Below are 13,219 nucleotides of genomic sequence, written 5' to 3'. Positions count from 1 at the left end.
GTTGTGTCAAGTTTCAAGAAGCTAGCACAAACCGTGTGGGATTTAGAGTTCCAAATACATCTATCAATATAGGAGAAAACAGAGTGAAACCTACAAATTCAAACTGTTACTGGAAATGAACGCTTCAACAAAGAAGAACGAAATTTGGGGAACCAAGTTGCCTTAGTGTACTGATCATTACCTGAAAGTATCATCCAGTTTGGGTGAAAAAGTATTTGCTGAGATTTCTGGATATTCGTAATTTTTGGAAGCTTGGCAACCCCTTTCCATGAAAGTGTTTCTCGCCAGTCACTGCTTAGGGCTACATCAAGAGGAAACAAAGCATAGAGATAGAACGTGAAACTACTTTGTTGTGACAAGTTTCAGGAAGCTAGCACAAACCGTGTTGGATTTAGAGTTCCAAATACATCTATCAATATAATTGAGAAAACAGAGTGAAACCTAAAAATTCAAACTGTTACTGGAAATGAACGCTTCAACATAGAAGAACGAAATTTGGGGAACCAAGTCGCCTTAGGGTACTGATCATTACCTGACAGTATCATCCAGTTTGGGTGAAAAAATATTTTCTGAGATTTCTGGAGATTCGTAATTTTTGGAAGCTTGGCAACCCCTTTCCATGAAAGTGTTTCTCGCCAGTCACTGCTTAGGGCTACATCAAGAGGAAACAAAACATAGAGATAGAACGTGAAACTACTTTGTTGTGTCAAGTTTCAAGAAGCTAGCACAAACCGTGTTGGATTTAGAGTTCCAAATACATCTATCAATATAATTGAGAAAACAGAGTGAAACCTAAAAATTCAAACTGTTACTGGAAATGAACGCTTCAACATAGAAGAACGAAATTTGGGGAACCACGTCGCCATAGTGTACTGATCATTACCAGAAAGTATCATCCAGTTTGGGTGAAAAAATATTTGCTGAGATTTCTGGAGATTCGTAATTTTTGGAAGCTTGGCAACCCCTTTCCATGAAAGTGTTTCTCGCAAGTCACTGCTTAGGGCTGCATCAAGAGGAAACAAAACATAGAGATAGAACGTGAAACTACTTTGTTGTGTCAAGTTTCAAGAAGCTAGCACAAACCGTGTTGGATTTAGAGTTCCAAATACATCTATTAATATAGGAGAAAACAGAGTGAAACCTAAAAATTCAAACTGTTACTGGAAATGAACGCTTCAACATAGAATAACGAAAGTTGGGGAACCAAGTCGCCTTAGTGTACGATCATTACCTGAAAGTATCATCCAGTTTGGGTGAAAAAATATTTGCTGAGATTTCTGGAGATTCGTAATTTTTGGAAGCTTGGCAACCCCTTTCCATGAAAGTGTTTCTCGCCAGTCACTGCTTAGGGCTACATCAAGAGGAAACAAATCATAGAGATAGAACGTGAAACTACTTTGTTGTGTCAAGTTTCAAGAAGCTAGCACAAACCGTGTTGGATTTAGAGTTCCAAATACATCTATCAATATAGGAGAAAACAGAGTGAAACCTAAAAATTCAAACTGTTACTGGAAATGAACGCTTCAACATAGAAGAACGAAATTTGGGGAACCACGTCGCCTTAGTGTACTGATCATTACCAGAAAGTATCATCCAGTTTGGGTGAAAAAATATTTGCTGAGATTTCTGGAGATTCGTAATTTTTGGAAGCTTGGCAACGCCTTTCCATGAAAGTGTTTCTCGCCAGTCACTGCTTAGGGCTGCATCAAGAGGAAACAAAACATAGAGATAGAACGTGAAACTACTTTGTTGTGTCAAGTTTCAGGAAGCTAGCACAAACCGTGTTGGATTTAGAGTTCCAAATACATCTATCAATATAGGAGAAAACAGAGTGAAACCTAAAAATTCAAACTGTTACTGGAAATGAACGCTTCAACATAGAAGAACGAAATTTGGGGAACCACGTCGCCTTAGTGTACTGATCATTACCTGAAAGTATCATCCAGTTTGGGTGAAAAGATATTTGCTGAGATTATTGGAGATTCGTAATTTTTGGAAGCTTGGCAACCCCTTTCCATGAAAGTGTTTCTCGCCAGTCACTGCTTAGGGCTACATCAAGAGGAAACAAAGCATAGAGATAGAACGTGAAACTACTTTGTTGTGTCAAGTTTCAGGAAGCTAGCACAAACCGTGTTGGATTTAGAGTTCCAAATACATCTATCAATATAATTGAGAAAACAGAGTGAAACCTAAAAATTCAAACTGTTACTGGAAATGAACGCTTCAACATAGAAGAACGAAATTTGGGGAACCAAGTCGCCTTAGTGTACTGATCATTACCTGAAAGTATCATCCAGTTTGGGTGAAAAAATATTTGCTGAGATTTCTGGAGATTCGTAATTTTTGGAAGCTTGGCAACCCGTTTCCATGAAAGTGTTTCTCGCCAGTCACTGCTTAGGGCTACATCAAGAGGAAACAAAACATAGAGATAGAACGTGAAACTACTTTGTTGTGTCAAGTTTCAAGAAGCTAGCACAAACCGTGTTGGATTTAAAGAGTTCCAAATACATCTATCAATATAATAGAGAAAACAGAGCGAAACCTAAAAATTCAAACTGTTATTGGAAATGAACGATTCAAGATAGAAGATTGAAATTTGGGGAACCAAGTCGCCTTAGTGTACTGACCATTACCTGAAAGTATCATCCAGTTTGGGTGAAGAAATATTTGTTGAGATTTCTGGAGATTCGTAATTTTTGGAGACTTGGCAACCCCTTCCCATGAAAGTGTTTCACGCCAGTCATTGCTTAGGGCTACATCAAGAGGAAACATAACGTAGAGATAGAACGTGAAACTACTTTGTTGTGTCAAGTTTCAAGAAGCTAGCACAAACCGTGTTGGATTTAGAGTTCCAAATACATCTATCAATATAGGAGAAAACAGAGTGAAACCTAAAAATTCAAACTGTTACTGGAAATGAACGCTTCAACATAGAAGAACGAAATTTGGGGAACCACGTCGCCATAGTGTACTGATCATTACCAGAAAGTATCATCAAGTTTGGGTGAAAAAATATTTGCTGAGATTTCTGGAGATTCGTAATTTTTGGAAGCTTGGCAACCCCTTTCCATGAAAGTGTTTCTCGCCAGTCACTGCTTAGGGCTGCATCAAGAGGAAACAAAACATAGAGATAGAACGTGAAACTACTTTGTTGTGTCAAGTTTCAAGAAGCTAGCACAAACCGTGTTGGATTTAGAGTTCCAAATACATCTATCAATATAGGAGAAAACAGAGTGAAACCTAAAAATTCAAACTGTTACTGGAAATGAACGCTTCACCATAGAAGAACGAAATTTGGGGAACCAAGTCGCCTTAGTGTACTGATCATTACCTGAAAGTATCATCCAGTTTGGGTCAAAAAATATATGGTTACATTTCTGGAGATTCGTAATTTTTGGAAGCTTGGCAACCCCTTTCCATGAAAGTGTTTCTCGCCAGTCACTGCTTAGAGCTACATCAAGAGGAAACAAAACATAGAGATAGAACGTGAAACTACTTTGTTGTGTCAAGTTTCAAGAAGCTAGCACAAACCGTGTTGGATTTAGAGTTCCAAATACATCTATCAATATAGGAGAAAACAGAGTGAAACCTAAAAATTCAAACTGTTACTGGAAATGAATGCTTCAACATAGAAGAACGAAATTTGGGGAACCAAGTCGCCTTAGTGTACTGATCATTACCTGAAAGTATCATCCAGTTTGGGTGAAAAAATATTTGCTGAGATTTCTGGAGATTCGTAATTTTTGGAAGCTTGGCAACCCCTTCCCATGAAAGTGTTTCTCGCCAGTCACTGCTTAGGGCTACATCAAGAGGAAACAAAACATAGAGATAGAACGTGAAACTACTTTGTTGTGTCAAGTTTCAAGAAGCTAGCACAAACCGTGTTGGATTTAGAGTTCCAAATACATCTATCAATATAATTGAGAAAACAGAGTGAAACCTAAAAATTCAAACTGTTACTGGAAATGAACGCTTCAACATAGAAGAACGAAATTTGGGGAACCACGTCGCCATAGTGTACTGATCATTACCAGAAAGTATCATCCAGTTTGGGTGAAAAAATATTTGCTGAGATTTCTGGAGATTCGTAATTTTTGGAAGCTTGGCAACCCCTTTCCATGAAAGTGTTTCTCGCAAGTCACTGCTTAGGGCTGCATCAAGAGGAAACAAAACATAGAGATAGAACGTGAAACTACTTTGTTGTGTCAAGTTTCAAGAAGCTAGCACAAACCGTGTTGGATTTAGAGTTCCAAATACATCTATTAATATAGGAGAAAACAGAGTGAAACCTAAAAATTCAAACTGTTACTGGAAATGAACGCTTCAACATAGAATAACGAAAGTTGGGGAACCAAGTCGCCTTAGTGTACGATCATTACCTGAAAGTATCATCCAGTTTGGGTGAAAAAATATTTGCTGAGATTTCTGGAGATTCGTAATTTTTGGAAGCTTGGCAACCCCTTTCCATGAAAGTGTTTCTCGCCAGTCACTGCTTAGGGCTACATCAAGAGGAAACAAATCATAGAGATAGAACGTGAAACTACTTTGTTGTGTCAAGTTTCAAGAAGCTAGCACAAACCGTGTTGGATTTAGAGTTCCAAATACATCTATCAATATAGGAGAAAACAGAGTGAAACCTAAAAATTCAAACTGTTACTGGAAATGAACGCTTCAACATAGAAGAACGAAATTTGGGGAACCACGTCGCCTTAGTGTACTGATCATTACCAGAAAGTATCATCCAGTTTGGGTGAAAAAATATTTGCTGAGATTTCTGGAGATTCGTAATTTTTGGAAGCTTGGCAACGCCTTTCCATGAAAGTGTTTCTCGCCAGTCACTGCTTAGGGCTGCATCAAGAGGAAACAAAACATAGAGATAGAACGTGAAACTACTTTGTTGTGTCAAGTTTCAGGAAGCTAGCACAAACCGTGTTGGATTTAGAGTTCCAAATACATCTATCAATATAGGAGAAAACAGAGTGAAACCTAAAAATTCAAACTGTTACTGGAAATGAACGCTTCAACATAGAAGAACGAAATTTGGGGAACCACGTCGCCTTAGTGTACTGATCATTACCTGAAAGTATCATCCAGTTTGGGTGAAAAGATATTTGCTGAGATTATTGGAGATTCGTAATTTTTGGAAGCTTGGCAACCCCTTTCCATGAAAGTGTTTCTCGCCAGTCACTGCTTAGGGCTACATCAAGAGGAAACAAAGCATAGAGATAGAACGTGAAACTACTTTGTTGTGTCAAGTTTCAGGAAGCTAGCACAAACCGTGTTGGATTTAGAGTTCCAAATACATCTATCAATATAATTGAGAAAACAGAGTGAAACCTAAAAATTCAAACTGTTACTGGAAATGAACGCTTCAACATAGAAGAACGAAATTTGGGGAACCAAGTCGCCTTAGTGTACTGATCATTACCTGAAAGTATCATCCAGTTTGGGTGAAAAAATATTTGCTGAGATTTCTGGAGATTCGTAATTTTTGGAAGCTTGGCAACCCGTTTCCATGAAAGTGTTTCTCGCCAGTCACTGCTTAGGGCTACATCAAGAGGAAACAAAACATAGAGATAGAACGTGAAACTACTTTGTTGTGTCAAGTTTCAAGAAGCTAGCACAAACCGTGTTGGATTTAAAGAGTTCCAAATACATCTATCAATATAATAGAGAAAACAGAGCGAAACCTAAAAATTCAAACTGTTATTGGAAATGAACGATTCAAGATAGAAGATTGAAATTTGGGGAACCAAGTCGCCTTAGTGTACTGACCATTACCTGAAAGTATCATCCAGTTTGGGTGAAGAAATATTTGTTGAGATTTCTGGAGATTCGTAATTTTTGGAGACTTGGCAACCCCTTCCCATGAAAGTGTTTCACGCCAGTCATTGCTTAGGGCTACATCAAGAGGAAACATAACGTAGAGATAGAACGTGAAACTACTTTGTTGTGTCAAGTTTCAAGAAGCTAGCACAAACCGTGTTGGATTTAGAGTTCCAAATACATCTATCAATATAGGAGAAAACAGAGTGAAACCTAAAAATTCAAACTGTTACTGGAAATGAACGCTTCAACATAGAAGAACGAAATTTGGGGAACCACGTCGCCATAGTGTACTGATCATTACCAGAAAGTATCATCAAGTTTGGGTGAAAAAATATTTGCTGAGATTTCTGGAGATTCGTAATTTTTGGAAGCTTGGCAACCCCTTTCCATGAAAGTGTTTCTCGCCAGTCACTGCTTAGGGCTGCATCAAGAGGAAACAAAACATAGAGATAGAACGTGAAACTACTTTGTTGTGTCAAGTTTCAAGAAGCTAGCACAAACCGTGTTGGATTTAGAGTTCCAAATACATCTATCAATATAGGAGAAAACAGAGTGAAACCTAAAAATTCAAACTGTTACTGGAAATGAACGCTTCACCATAGAAGAACGAAATTTGGGGAACCAAGTCGCCTTAGTGTACTGATCATTACCTGAAAGTATCATCCAGTTTGGGTCAAAAAATATATGGTTACATTTCTGGAGATTCGTAATTTTTGGAAGCTTGGCAACCCCTTTCCATGAAAGTGTTTCTCGCCAGTCACTGCTTAGAGCTACATCAAGAGGAAACAAAACATAGAGATAGAACGTGAAACTACTTTGTTGTGTCAAGTTTCAAGAAGCTAGCACAAACCGTGTTGGATTTAGAGTTCCAAATACATCTATCAATATAGGAGAAAACAGAGTGAAACCTAAAAATTCAAACTGTTACTGGAAATGAATGCTTCAACATAGAAGAACGAAATTTGGGGAACCAAGTCGCCTTAGTGTACTGATCATTACCTGAAAGTATCATCCAGTTTGGGTGAAAAAATATTTGCTGAGATTTCTGGAGATTCGTAATTTTTGGAAGCTTGGCAACCCCTTCCCATGAAAGTGTTTCTCGGCAGTCACTGCTTAGGGCTACATCAAGAGGAAACAAAACGTAGAGACAGAACGTGAAACTACTTTGTTGTGTCAAGTTTCAAGAAGCTAGCACAAACCGTGTTGGATTTAGAGTTCCAAATACATCTATCAATATAGGAGAAAACAGAGTGAAACCTAAAAATTCAAACTGTTACTGGAAATGAACGCTTCAACATAGAAGAACGAAATTTGGGGAACCAAGTCGCCTTAGTGTACTGATCATTACCTGAAAGTATCATCCAGTTTGGGTGAAAAAATGTTTGCTGAGATTTCTGGAGATTCGTAATTTTTGGAAGCGTGGAAACCCCTTCCCATGAAAGTGTTTCTCGCCAGTTACTGCTTAGGGCTACATCAAGAGGAAACAAAACGTAGATATAGAACGTGAAACTACTTTGTTGTGTCAAGTTTCAAGATGCTAGAACAAACCGTGTTGGATTTAGAGTTCCAAATACATCTATCAATATAGGAGAAAACAGAGTGAAACCTAAAAATTCAAACTGTTACTGGAAATGAACGCTTCAACATAGAAGAACGAAATTTGGGGAACCAAGTCGCCTTAGGGTACTGATCATTACCTGAAAGTATCATCCAGTTTGGGTGAAAAAATGTTTGCTGAGATTTCTGGAGATTCTTAATTTTTGGAAGCTTGGCAACCCCATTCCTTGAAAGGGTTTCTCGCCAGTCACTGCTTAGGGCTACATCAAGAGGAAACAGAACGTAGAGATAGAACGTGATACTACTTTGTTGTGTCAAGTTTCAAGAAGCTAGCACAAACCGTGTTGGATTTAGAGTTCCAAATACATCTATCAATATAGGAGAAAACAGAGTGAAACCTAAAAATTCAAACTGTTACTGGAAATAAACGCTTCAACATAGAAGAATGAAATTTGGGGAACCAAGTCGCCTTAGGGTACTGATCATTACCTGAAAGTATCATCCAGTTTGGGTGAAAAAAATATTTGCTGAGATTTCTGGAGATTCGTAATTTTTGGAAGCTTGGCAACCCCGTTCCTTGAAAGGGTTTCTCGCCAGTCACTGCTTAGGGCTACATCAAGAGGAAACAGAACGTAGAGATAGAACGTGAAACTACTTTGTTGTGTCAAGTTTCAAGAAGCTAGCACAAACCGTGTTGGATTTAGAGTTCCAAATACATCTATCAATATAGGAGAAAACAGAGTGAAACCTAAAAATTCAAACTGTTACTGGAAATGAACGCTTCAACATAGAAGAACGAAATTTGGGGAACCAAGTCGCCTTAGGGTACTGATCATTAACTGAAAGTATCATCCAATTTGGGTGAAAAAATGTTTGCTGAGATTTCTGGAGATTCGTAATTTATGGAAGCTTGGCAACCCCTTCCCATGAAAGTGTTTCTCGCCAGTCACTGCTTAGGGCTACATCAAGAGGAAACAAAACGTAGAGATAGAACGTGAAACTACTTTGTTGTGTCAAGTTTCAAGAAGCTAGCACAAACCGTGTTGGATTTAGAGTTCCAAATACATCTATCAATATAGGAGAAAACAGAGTGAAACCTAAAAATTCAAACTGTTACTGGAAATAAACGCTTCAACATAGAAGAACGAAATTTGGGGAACCAAGTCGCCGTAGGGTACTGATCATTACCTGAAAGTATCATCCAGTTTGGGTGAAAAAATATTTGCTGAGATTTCTGGAGATTCGTAATTTTTGGAAGCGTGGAAACCCCTTCCCATGAAAGTGTTTCTCGCCAGTCACTGCTTAGGGCTACATCAAGAGGAAACAAAACGTAGAGATAGAACATGAAACTACTTTGTTGTGACAAGTTTCAAGAAGCTAGCACAAACCGTGTTGGATTTAGAGTTCCAAATACATCTATCAATATAGGAGAAAACACAGTGAAACCTAAAAATTCAAACTGTTACTGGAAATGAACGCTTCAACATAGAAGAACGAAATTTGGGGAACCAAGTCGCCTTAGGGTACTGATCATTACCTGAAAGTATCATCCAGTTTGGGTGAAAAAATGTTTGCTGAGATTTCTGGAGATTCTTAATTTTTGGAAGCTTGGCAACCCCATTCCTTGAAAGGGTTTCTCGCCAGTCACTGCTTAGGGCTACATCAAGAGGAAACAGAACGTAGAGATAGAACGTGAAACTACTTTGTTGTGTCAAGTTTCAAGAAGCTAGCACAAACCGTGTTGGATTTAGAGTTCCAAATACATCTATCAATATAGGAGAAAACAGAGTGAAACCTAAAAATTCAAACTGTTACTGGAAATAAACGCTTCAACATAGAAGAATGAAATTTGGGGAACCAAGTCGCCTTAGGGTACTGATCATTACCTGAAAGTATCATCCAGTTTGGGTGAAAAAAATATTTGCTGAGATTTCTGGAGATTCGTAATTTTTGGAAGCTTGGCAACCCCGTTCCTTGAAAGGGTTTCTCGCCAGTCACTGCTTAGGGCTACATCAAGAGGAAACAGAACGTAGAGATAGAACGTGAAACTACTTTGTTGTGTCAAGTTTCAAGAAGCTAGCACAAACCGTGTTGGATTTAGAGTTCCAAATACATCTATCAATATAGGAGAAAACAGAGTGAAACCTAAAAATTCAAACTGTTACTGGAAATGAACGCTTCAACATAGAAGAACGAAATTTGGGGAACCAAGTCGCCTTAGGGTACTGATCATTAACTGAAAGTATCATCCAATTTGGGTGAAAAAATGTTTGCTGAGATTTCTGGAGATTCGTAATTTATGGAAGCTTGGCAACCCCTTCCCATGAAAGTGTTTCTCGCCAGTCACTGCTTAGGGCTACATCAAGAGGAAACAAAACGTAGAGATAGAACATGAAACTACTTTGTTGTGTCAAGTTTCAAGAAGCTAGCACAAACCGTGTTGGATTTAGAGTTCCAAACACATCTATCAATATAATTGAGAAAACAGAGTGAAACCTAAAAATTCAAACTGTTACTGGAAATGAACGCTTCAACATAGAAGAACGAAATTTGGGGAACCAAGTCGCCTTAGTGTACTGATCATTACCTGAAAGTATCATCCAGTTTGGGTGAAAAAATATTTGCTGAGATTTCTGGAGATTCGTAATTTTTGGAAGCTTGGCAACCCCTTCCCATGAAAGTGTTTCTCGCCAGTCACTGCTTAGGGCAACATCAAGAGGAAACAAAACGTAGAGATAGAACGTGAAACTACTTTGTTGTGTCAAGTTTCAAGAAGCTAGCACAAACCGTGTTGGATTTAGAGTTCAAAATACATCTATCAATATAGGAGAAAACAGAGTAAAACCTAAAAATTCAAACTGTTACTGGAAATGAACGCTTCAACATAGAAGAACGAAATTTGGGGAACCAAGTCGCCTTAGTGTACTGATCATTACCTGAAAGTATCATCCAGTTTGGGTGAAAAAATATTTGCTGAGATTTCTGGAGATTCGTAATTTTTGGAAGCTTGGCAACCCCGTTCCTTGAAAGGGTTTCTCGCCAGTCACTGCTTAGGGCTACATCAAGAGGAAACAGAACGTAGAGATAGAACGTGAAACTACTTTGCTGTGTCAAGTTTCAAGAAGCTAGCACAAACCGTGTTGGATTTAGAGTTCCAAATACATCTATCAATATAGGAGAAAACAGAGTGAAACCTAAAAATTCAAACTGTTACTGGAAATAAACGCTTCAACATAGAAGAATGAAATTTGGGGAACCAAGTCGCCTTAGGGTACTGATCACTACCTGAAAGTATCATCCATTTTTTGTGAAAAAATATTTGCTGAGATATCTGGAGATTCGTAATTTTTGGAAGCTTGGCAACACCTTCCCATGAAAGTGTTTCTCGCCAGTCACTGCTTAGGGCTACATCAAGAGGAAACAAAACGTAGAGATAGAACATGAAACTACTTTGTTGTGTCAAGTTTCAAGAAGCTAGCACAAACCGTGTTGGATTTAGAGTTCCAAATACATCTATCAATATAATTTAGAAAACAGAGTGAAACCTAAAAATTCAAACTGTTACTGGAAATGAACGCTTCAACATAGAAGAACGAAATTTGGGGAACCAAGTCGCCTTAGTGTACTGATCATTACCTGAAAGTATCATCCAGTTTGGGTGAAAAAATATTTGCAGAGATTTCTGGAGATTCGTAATTTTTGGAAGCTTGGCAACCCCTTCCCATGAAAGTGTTTCTCGCCAGTCACTGCTTAGGGCTACATCAAGAGGAAACAAAACGTAGAGACAGAACGTGAAACTACTTTGTTGTGTCAAGTTTCAAGAAGCTAGCACAAACCGTGTTGGATTTAGAGTTCCAAATACATCTATCAATATAGGAGAAAACAGAGTGAAACCTAAAAATTCAAACTGTTACTGGAAATGAACGCTTCAACATAGAAGAACGAAATTTGGGGAACCAAGTCGCCTTAGTGTACTGATCATTACCTGAAAGTATCATCCAGTTTGGGTGAAAAAATGTTTGCTGAGATTTCTGGAGATTCGTAATTTTTGGAAGCGTGGAAACCCCTTCCCATGAAAGTGTTTCTCGCCAGTCACTGCTTAGGGCTACATCAAGAGGAAACAAAACGTAGATATAGAACGTGAAACTACTTTGTTGTGTCAAGTTTCAAGAAGCTAGCACAAACCGTGTTGGATTTAGAGTTCCAAATAAATCTATCAATATAGGAGAAAACAGAGTGAAACCTAAAAATTCAAACTGTTACTGGAAATGAACGCTTCAACATAGAAGAACGAAATTTGGGGAACCAAGTCGCCTTAGTGTACTGATCATTACCTGAAAGTATCATCCAGTTTGGGTGAAAAAATGTTTGCTGAGATTTCTGGAGATTCGTAATTTTTGGAAGCTTGGCTACCCCATTCCTTGAAAGGGTTTCTCGCCAGTCACTGCTTAGGGCTACATCAAGAGGAAACAGAACGTAGAGATAGAACGTGAAACTACTTTGCTGTGTCAAGTTTCAAGAAGCTAGCACAAACCGTGTTGGATTTAGAGTTCCAAATACATCTATCAAAATAGGAGAAAACAGAGTGAAACCTAAAAATTCAAAGTGTTACTGGAAATAAACGCTTCAACATAGAAGAATGAAATTTGGGGAACCAAGTCGCCTTAGGGTACTGATCATTACCTGAAAGTATCATCCATTTTTTGTGAAAAAATATTTGCTGAGATTTCTGGAGATTCGTAATTTTTGGAAGCTTGGCAACCCCTTCCCATGAAAGTGTTTCTCGCCAGTCACTGCTTAGGGCTCCATCAAGAGGAAACAAAACGTAGAGATAGAACATGAAACTACTTTGTTGTGTCAAGTTTCAAGAAGCTAGCACAAACCGTGTTGGATTTAGAGTTCCAAATACATCTATCAATATAGGAGAAAACAGAGTGAAACCTAAAAATTCAAACTGTTACTGGAAATGAACGCTTCAACATAGAAGAACGAAATTTGGGGAACCAAGTCGCCTTAGTGTACTGATCATTACCTGAAAGTATCATCCAGTTTGGGTGAAAAAATATTTGCTGAGATTTCTGGAGATTCTTAATTTTTGGAAGCTTGGCAACCCCTTCCCATGAAAGTGTTTCTCGCCAGTCACTGCTTAGGGCTACATAAAGAGGAAACAAAACGTAGAGACAGAACGTGAAACTACTTTGTTGTGTCAAGTTTCAAGAAGCTAGCACAAACCGTGTTGGATTTAGAGTTCCAAATACATCTATCAATATAGGAGAAAACAGAGTGAAACCTAAAAATTCAAACTGTTACTGGAAATGAACGCTTCAACATAGAAGAACGAAATTTGGGGAACCAAGTCGCCTTAGTGTACTGATCATTACCTGAAAGTATCATCCAGTTTGGGTGAAAAAATGTTTGCTGAGATTTCTGGAGATTCGTAATTTTTGGAAGTGTGGAAACCCCTTCCCATGAAAGTGTTTCTCGCCAGTCACTGCTTAGGGCTACATCAAGAGGAAATAAAACGTAGATATAGAACGTGAAACTACTTTGTTGTGTCAAGTTTCAAAAAGCTAGCACAAACCGTGTTGGGTTTAGAGTTCCAAATACATCTATCAATATAGGAGAAAACAGAGTGAAACCTAAAAATTCAAACTGTTACTGGAAATGAACGCTTCAACATAGAAGAACGAAATTTGGGGAACCAAGTCGCCTTAGGGTACTGATCATTACCTGAAAGTATCATCCAGTTTGGGTGAAAAAATGTTTGCTGAGATTTCTGGAGATTCGTAATTTTTGGAAGCTTGGCAACCCCATTCCTTGAAAGGGTTTCTCG

Source organism: Spermophilus citellus, assembly GCF_964194105.1.
Source record: "Spermophilus citellus genome assembly, chromosome: 2".
Lineage (NCBI taxonomy): Eukaryota > Metazoa > Chordata > Mammalia > Rodentia > Sciuridae > Spermophilus > Spermophilus citellus.
The sequence above is the reverse complement of the archived record's forward strand: the minus strand, read 5'-3'. Positions refer to the sequence as shown.